General features: G+C 35.6%; 1 pseudogene; it reads right to left on the bottom strand.

Annotated features, from left to right (window-relative positions):
- Positions 1–286: 286 nt before the first annotated feature.
- LOC100623390 (poly(A) polymerase type 3-like) lies at positions 287–9,252 on the bottom strand (annotated as a pseudogene).
- Positions 9,253–9,625: the final 373 nt, after the last annotated feature.

Below are 9,625 nucleotides of genomic sequence, written 5' to 3'. Positions count from 1 at the left end.
AGAAACCTTTGTGAGCAGTGGCACAATAGAAACTAGCAGCCTGAACCAAAAGAATGGCTGCTTGGACAGAAACTATTTGGTATGTGGCAGAGCTAAATCTCAGAAGCTAGTCTATCAAGGCTGATTTTTTTCCTCCTGAAAAGCAGAATCCCAGTACATATTTGCCTTCTGGCCATGGCTCAGTGATTGTCAGAACCAGGAAAACAAGGTTTGACACGTTGATGAGTGGACTGAAAAAATAACAACAAAGTTTGATAAAGCAGTGACTAACATAGTGGCCTGTGGTTCAGATAATGTCATTGTAATGCTGATCTGAAACCAGTGTGTTTTTCCAAGACTTGGAGCAGTGAATCCAAAACTGGCTGCCACTGCCGCTTGGTTGATGTCTGGAACAACTTAGGGAGGGGAAGAGACAGAGAGGGTTTCAGAAATACACTGCCAACAAAAGTTGAAGGAAGGGCATCTCCTATTTGTTGTTGTACAGTCATCATTGCCCAGAGATCTCAGATATTAAATGGTGCGCAGTAGAGACAATTGATTCTGAATATCTTGTTATGGGATGGTATAGAGAACCAAAAGAGACACCTAATAATGTACAAAGACAATAGCCCTCAAATGGCTGTGCTTACAGAATGTCTCAGGCAGGGCAGGATAGGCTGCCAGATTTGTTCATTTAGTGTTTAACCATGCAAACGGAACTCATTCATCAATGCGTCCAGAAGGAGTTCAAGTCTTCCATGGAGTCTCCATAGCAATTTAACTTAACATAGATTCTATATTTTTGGTAGGTTAGGTGACTATGCAGGCTGGAGTATGTTAAAAGAGAAATAATTATAGACACATAATATGAATATGCCGGTGAAGGTTATGGGTAGGCCAGATTGCCTTTATAGGATGACTATTTTCTCCCTTTGTGAGGCAAAGATATTTAGAATTTCCTTTGGTGACACAGCCCTCATCCTTGATAGCATGAGCTGCTCTAGATCTGCCCCAAGGGTGGTGATACTTGATGATGCTATTTCATCTATTCTGTCTGCATGTCTTAGACACCTGTGCCCAACACCAGGTGACACCCAGGAGTAATCATCTGGTATAAATAATGATCACAGTTTAAAGAATAATATCAGAAACCCACATTAGAGTTCCATGGAATCACCATGAATCAGAGTTAACCCTCAGAAAGTTGGAATGCACCCACGTGGGAGAAATGAAAGTGCAATTTCGGCATACAATGCCTGTATGTCACTCCTATAGAGTGTAGTAGTTCAAATATAGACTTTGACATCCAACAAATCCCTCTTAATAATCTCTGCACCACTTCCCATTGCTTTAGGCCATGCTACTTCTTTAAATATCAAAGAATTCATGTAATAAAAAAAGAAGAAAAAAATGGAAATGAGACACCTAACTCGTAAAGCTTTTATGAGGATTAAAGAAGATAATATTAAAGTGCTTAGCATAGAGACTAATTCACACTAATCCTGAGAAATATTAGTTATAATGATGACAATTGTCACATTGCTACTTTGAATGACATTTTTTTTCCCTAGAAATTTCTTTCTAATTTGAAACTCTTTTATGTGATGGCCACCCAATCAGTATTTGTTCCAATAGATTTTACAGTGTATTTTAATTTATTGCACTAAGAACGTAGGGTGGGTTTAGGATAGAATAACAAATATAATCATGGAGTAGTCTAAATAGAGCATGCTGCCAGCTCAGTGAAAGCAAAGAAGGGCATGTGCATGGTATTACAGGACTTATGAAGAAAGCATTGAAAAATGCAAGTGATGGAGGAGGAGGACAAGACAAAGTCATCCATTTGGTTTTTCATTGGTTGTTCAAGTTGAGCCCCCCCCCACCATGGGTTGAAGAACGAAATAAATCTAACACCAAGAAGACAAACCACCCCATTGACACAATCTAGAGCTTCCCATCCTGTCATGTATTCACTAGTACATTCTGTAATAGCAAGAGTCTCTCAAAAGTGAATTGCTCAGTTGTTATTGCCTCTACATGAAAGGCCATTTGGGATACTAGTTGCAAATCCTTTCACTGATCCTGGGATTTCTCTCCCTCTCAGCCCATAACCCTGTGACCCCTGTTTCTCTCTTGTTTAAACTGGAGAGGTAATACATAGTCCATACTGTGGTGAAGTTCAGATGGGTTAAGATCAATGTCATGCTGTGTGAATTGTATAGTATTGCTGAAGTTTTAGTTCTAGGAAATCAAATGGCCATCAACCTACTCCCTCTTTTAGAGCACAAAGTTTTTAGTGCTACAGTGAAATTGCCATAGGTCTTAGTGACAGAAAGATATGAGTTCAAATTTAAGCTCTAGTATTTATTGAATACGTGACTTTGGTTATCTTTAAATCACTGCTGCATAATATTTTAAAATGAGGGAGAGTGGGGGGGGGAGATTGATTTGGAGCTTAAATTATTCAACTAGAGGCTTTTTTTTCCTCTCTCCTAGCAAAAAAGTAACTTTACAAAAGAAGCTAAATAAGTATATGTGTGTGTATTTATATTGGTGGCAGGAGCGACAGGAATCTAAATAATTACAAAGTAATCAGAAGAGTTAGGAACATTGTTGAGCTTGTTTCAGCAGGTAGCATACATTTGCAAAACTTTGGATTTGATTGAAAAGATTTTATTGAAAATATAGGAAAAGAGAAATGTAGTGATGGTAATGTGGGAAAATATTTTAACTGGCATAAGAAGAAACAGATTTTTTGATTTAAAATAATCTAAGAGGCTTCTCTAAGAAGAATAAGGAGAACCTCTCCTTTTTACTGAAAACAGACTTGTTGACTTTCTTGAAGATGAGAGTCAGGAAATCTGCATGGTGATAAGGACAGATGGGAAGTACAAACTATAAAGACAGGCTGGGTGGGGTGGCTGTGGACAGAGAGCTCTTGGGATAACTCCCCCACCTGAACCACCACCACCCATCTCGCCCCAACCCCTGCCCCCCCAGACACACACACCCTTTAAGCCCTGAATAGGTTTTTACCTTGTGGCCATGTAGCTAAGAATTCCAAGCCACTTTAATACTCCTGGAACACTTTTGGGCACTCTTAAAATTGCCAAAATAACAACAACAACAACAACAATGAAACCTATCAATCAAAAATATAACAACAAAGAGATAATGGACATCTTACAGTATATTTTACCCAAATACCCTGTAGCAAAAGGAGCAGTATGACTGCAATTGCAACAGTAAAAGCAAATAGCACATCCAAGAAATTCAACAAGCTATTCTTTTAAAACCTGAAGAACACAAGTGGTTTCCAAATTCTTGAGACTAGACCTAAACAGTTAAATAAACTTTGTAAGAAAATACATTTGTCTTTTTTTTCATGGATTTCCAGACATATTGACAGTCTCTGGTAGCTGTTCCTATCTTTAGCTCTTGTCTAGGGTAAAGAATATTGTGAAATTATGAAGATAAGTAGAAGTAAGAAGGTTAATAGGGCTGTAGAGCCAGACCTCTGTCTGGTTTGTCTCCATATCTTAAAAATAGAAATAGCAATATTGTGGGCAATACTTATCACTGTAAATCATTAGGTGCTTCAGTCTTAAAAGTAAACATATATCAGCAATATCTCATGGTTTCTCCAAACTCAGTATCATTGGACAAAATAATGACACTAGTGAGACAACAGGTACAGAAAAAGTGACTCTGGTTAAATTTTCAATGTATTATTCTCCAAACATTTCATTATAACTTGGCCCAGCTTTTAAGTTCAAAGGGCACATGTTTTGAACAAAAGGAATATATAATAAGGGAATAACCATGTGCCCAGAATATTTATCTAAGCTTTAATTTTAAAGAAAACTAATAAATTAATGATTTTGACATTCTGTGTTCCAGTGGGAAGAAAAATTTAGCAGAAGAAGCAGATGAAGAGTATTAATTCCTTATGATGAAAATGTTTTGAAGGAAATTGAAATGGGCAAACTTTGTCTTTTTTTTTTTCTTTTGTATTTTCTAGGGCCATACCCATGGCATATGGAGGTTCCCAGGCTAGGGGGTCTAACTGGAGCTGTAGCTGCTGGCCTACACCACAGTCACACAACTTGGGATCCAAGCTGCGTCTGCAACCTACACCACAGCTCCTTAACCCACTGAGTGAGGCCATAGATTGAACCCACAACCTCATTGTTCCTAGTTGGATTCATTAACCACTGAGCCATGATGGGAACTCTGAAATGGGCAAACTTTGGAATTACAGCTTTAAGTTGACATTTTCTTAGAACTTGTCCTATGCTTGCTTTAACTTTATCTATTACTTAGCATATGCTCTTAGAAGAATAGTTTAACAATCAATAATTGGGTAAAAAATACAGAAGAATTGCAATTTTGATAAATGGTAAATACTAAAATGAAAACATACTCAAATATTTTTCTTCATATACTTATATTTGTCTTCATGTAATTATTTATAATAATTACACATCCATTATTTTAAATGGGAAGGAAAATTAGATAATTCAGGAATCAAGGTTTAAGTTGTGATTATATACTGATGTATAATCATTTAATGACTTCAGTAAATTCATATAAGAAAATGTTTTTTGTCATAAGGAGAAATAATTAATATTTTAAGACTTAAAAATGTCCATATATTTTTCTATATCTCATTGGTAAACATAGATTTATTCAAAGCAGAACATCTGACAAAGTAAATAATTTGTTTTGACAAAAGACCTTGAGTCAAGTTAATAGTTTCTTAATAGAGTCTCTGCTAGTCTGAATCAGGCAATAGATTAAAAGTAGAGAAAGCTGGACAGTAATTTGGGTTCTTCCATCAACTGTGTGATCTGAGTAATGTGCTGAGGGTCTTAATTTTTTTATGAAAATATGAGAATTATCTAATCTGAGCAGATCCTGAGGAACCAGAATCAGGAATTTCGTTCTTACCAGGTAAGAGTTGTGTCATGGTCAAATCAGAGATTGATTTCAGTTGATTTAAGTTTCACATTATTGCTATGGAATACTACTTAGTACTAAGCCTGATCAAACAAAAATATCGGCTTCCATGCAATACTTAATATACAGTTAGAGTTTGTCAAGCAAGATTTGCATATTATTAATCTTTAGACTATTTAATTTTTGACAACATTTATTTGAAAGTGGAATCACTCACTTAGTCCTTCCATGATATAAGCTCCACAGGGAGGCAAAATGATCCAGACATTCAAAATACCAATATTTGCTTGAATTGTTAATGAAAAGAAATGTGGTATCAAAAACAAAAGAAATCATGATGAAGTACAGGTTTCTTTTCTTGTGTCAGAAATAATGAATTCCCTCAATGTGTCGCATTGTTGTTTGCTTATTGGAAAGGAATGAACAATTGGGAAATAAATCATCTTTTTGGCAATGCCCTTTTATCTTTATCCTGTTCAAGTGCATATTCCAGGGAACACTAACAAAACAACAAGTGCCACTTGGCATTTTGCTATAAAATATCAGATTTGTTTTCAGCTCTCAGTATAGAAAGTGAGTTTAGAGTTTCAGGAAACATAATTAATTATCACTATGTTTGTAATAATTTAAAATAGCCATATCAAGGAAGAGGGCTTACAACATTCAACTGATCTCATTTATTATTGTGTAGACTTGTAGCATCTCTATAGTTAATGGCCTCTCAGTATCTTGTTAGCAACACTTTTTTATAAGTTTAATTCAACTAGATTCAAAATAAATCTCTTTGGGTGTTTAGACTATAGTAAACCAGTTTTTAGGTTAACCACATTTTGTTCATTTTTCATCACTCATTTAAACGCAGTTGAAATTTTAAGACTTCAAAGAAATGCCCCCTCATAGCATAAGTACTGTCATCTATAGTTTCAAAGGTCAAATTTTACTATATTGTGGACTACAAAGCATTTTAAAATGAACTGATACCTTTAATAAGTAATACTGATCATATGTCATATATTGCATGAAGACCTTCTCATGTATTTTTCACTGATTTAACAAATTTTGAGGGCCTACTATGTGGTATGTCTATGTAAGGCAATTAAGACTATAATGATGAGACATATCTCCACTTTTATGGCACTCCTGCTTTATAGGAAATATATTAATCAGAAATAAATACAAAATGACAACTGTTATAAAAAATAAGTGCATGGTGGTCTCAGAAAGTATAACTTCATGCTGACCTCCCAATTATATAAGTAAGAAGTATAATTACATTTTGCTGGGAAATTTACTTAATCTCTATAAACCCAAATTCTTAAGAATAAATAAATCCAAGATTCAAAACAAAGGTATTTTTGATACCAAAGTTTGAACTCGTAAGCAGTAAATCGAACTGGCTCTAAGATTTATACATTTGTCAAAATGATATTAGCATTTGTACATACAATTTTGGAACAGGTTCGGATGCAAATGAATGACATTTACCTCAACACAGGTTAAGTGTTTGGATCCCAAAGAATAATTCCAAACAATAATTTAAAAAAAATTTAATTATCAGTGATACATATAGCTGCAGTTCTTAAATGGGAATATATTTTGTTATATAAGTTATCTTCCTTTGTTTGTGTTTTTGTTTTTTTTTTTCATTTTAGGGCCACAGCTACAGAACATGGAGGTTCAAACCCCAGATCTGAACCATTTCTGTGACTTACACCACAATTCACAGCGTCACTGGATCCTTAACCCCCTGAGTGAGGCCAGGGATTGAACCTGCATCCTCATGGATACTAGCTGGATTCTTAACTAGCTGAGCCACAACGGGAACTTCTAAATAAGTTATCTTTAATTATCCTTCCTCAATTTTTTAAAATAAAGTAGATGATAATACTGAATCATTTTAGAATGCCATCAATAGTGAATACTAATTTATTTATTTTAGAGAAAGTATATCTATCAAACTATCAGAGACTATTTATGTTCAGACTATCAATGTTATGTCATCATAATCACATCTAAGGCTACCTAAATATAGTTTTTTCTATTTTCTATTACTATATCACAAAAATAACATTGAATGCTTTCCCCCAGCCATTTCCAGGGAATACACAACTTAAGATGTAGATAAGCCATGTAGCACATATAAATTTCACTCTTGGAGAGAGCTGTAATTTCAAATCAATTCACACCAAAAATCCCAGAAGGCAGATGCTCAGAATTGCTAGGGCTGCTTTATAATCCAGCTGTTTCTCACACATGCAGCTCAATGTAGCTTATTCCAGGGCAAGTAGCAGCAGGGATTTAAGTATTTAACAAAGCCACCTACACCTGTTCGACTTGCATGTATGAACATATTGACAGACAGTGAAGTAGTATAAAAGCAACCATATGGTTTTGTCTCATGTTAAACTACCACAAACCCCATTTTAACTTATAATATCTTCTCCCAAAATGAAGTTATGAAAGAAAATACATGGAGAGCATTATTACTGTACCTGACATACTTTCTTTATTCTTTTTCATCTTATTCAAATACTTTCTTCCTTTTCAGTATCTATCTCATGTTGAAATTGTGAGCTATTGGAGCTATAAATAGAGGATTTTTCTATGGAAAGGCTGTCTATGATGGAACTCATGGGACTAAAGCTCACTTTACTAACTCCTAACCCAATAAATCAAATAATCTTTAATGTACTTAAACATGTAAGAATGATTTTAAAAGTTGTAGAAAAGTGCCTAACAAACCTAAAAACTTTTAACCATAGAACTGCTGAAATGAAAACTGAGATGGAATCACCACAATAAAATTGAGATGGAATCACCACAATAAAAAAATAATAATAATTTAGTATAACAGAAGAACTTTTCCATGCAGAAATGTTAGTGTGCGATTAGTAACCATGTAACCTGCATTTTAATGCATCATGAAAAGAATGTCTGTTGGGCAAAGAGTGCTAGTACCAGAGATCATGCATTAGATAGAAGCAATGAATGAAATCTCTCCTAATATCACATACAATTATTACAGATTATATAAATTAAATTTTTAGACATAATAAAAATAAATTATTTTAGATTAGAATTTAGTACTGGATCCAGTCAGGAAACCCAGAAACTATTTTTAAAAAGCAAGGTTGTAGCAAGACCTTGTCTAAACTCCCCAACCATGACCATCCCTGAAGAAAAGGACACATTGTAATTGGAGTTCTGTTGTGGGTACACTGGTGTAATTATAGGCATAATATGGTACCTATCACTGTGGTTTACCCTTGGGTCCCATACAGGCAAATTAAGATTGCATTCTTTAGGCTGTTTCAATAGGACTGGATTTGGCCATTCCCATTTAGAAAACACCAAGAAAAATTTATGTACAAGAGTTGATGCTATTGCATTTGGATAAAGCTGGCAAGTTCTTGCTACCAGCATAGCCCAGGAAACACCACCAAGGAAACCTAATATATTGGAATAGATGTTGTGGCATTTGGCTCACAGTTTGACAGTTCTCAGGGTTAACCTGAAGTTGTCAATGTTTGGTACTACATGTAAAATTTCACCAGTTACCCTGCAACTGTTAAGACTTCTTATACATCTTATATTTAAGTTTTTAAGCAGACTGTCATCTCCTAAGTCCAAGTCTCTTGGAATAGTCTGCAGTGCTAATCTTGCAAACAAAATATCAATCTCTATCCCATCAAAACACAGTTTGATAACTGATACCTCTTCAACAGCTCTTAAATCTTTCACTTCTTCCTGCAATTTTAACTTATCATAGAATGAGGTGAAAAAGTCACTTCAATCAACGTCTTGGTGCAACACACAACGCATCAATATTGGCACATTTTGGATGCACTCTTAATCTATAAGATTCAAATGTAAAAATTTTCTCGCCAACATTTTCAATTACAGATTGTGGAAGATTCTTGCTTTCACTGATTTCTCGTATCCACTCTTTGACCAGGTTATTTAATTTTCCCAAAATTAAAATCCTGCGCTGCAGTTCCTCCTCCTCTTCAAAAACCCCAAAGAGCTTCAAAGTCTCAATGAGTTTCTGTGTAAGCAGGCAGTCTCCTTTGGGGCTGCTAAACTGATGGGAGAGAGAATGCCATAGTGCTTCTGTGGCGGCTGTGTCTGTTGTGATCCCTGCGTTGTAACTGGAAATGGAATGTCTCCTGCGCAGGCACCTCCCCGCCACCGCTGCCGCCCTGGGTGTGATCCAGTGAGTCGGGGCGGGCCCTGCCTCAGCCCTGGGTCCAACCCCACTCAGGTACCTGCTCCCGCCGCTTTCAGCGCTTCTCCTCCTTCCCCTTCGCCCCTCATTGTGCAGTGGTGTACTGTTATACTTCAGAGAAGGGGTAAGGGTACATCTAGTTCAGTTCCTGTGAGGTAGCTATAACCTTTACAAATGAAATATCAACTCTAGGGTGTATATTTGATATTGAAAGAATAATTAGGAAATACTTTGTTTTGATGGGATCATGATTAAGAAATGATATATTGGTTTTATTTATAGAATTGTTTAGAGTGCATACAGATAAGCTTAAGCTTCATATTCTTTTGCCTTCAATCTGTTGTCTTCTAAACAAATGAAGCTTTTTGCTCTCTCCCCCTTCTTGTTCTTTTCCCCTTTTTGCTTATGTGCATAAGGTAGGACTTATTTCACAAAAGACAAAATGTCAGTATTTTCTTAAAC

The sequence above is a fragment of the Sus scrofa genome, chromosome 13 (assembly GCF_054392235.1).
Source record: "Sus scrofa isolate SSC_HxYL_T2T_F1_AM1 chromosome 13, Sscrofa_HxYL_maternal_Yorkshire_Landrace_v2.0, whole genome shotgun sequence".
NCBI classification, from domain to species: domain Eukaryota; kingdom Metazoa; phylum Chordata; class Mammalia; order Artiodactyla; family Suidae; genus Sus; species Sus scrofa.
Note: the sequence above shows the minus strand (reverse complement) of the source record. Positions and strands in the feature narration are given on the sequence as shown.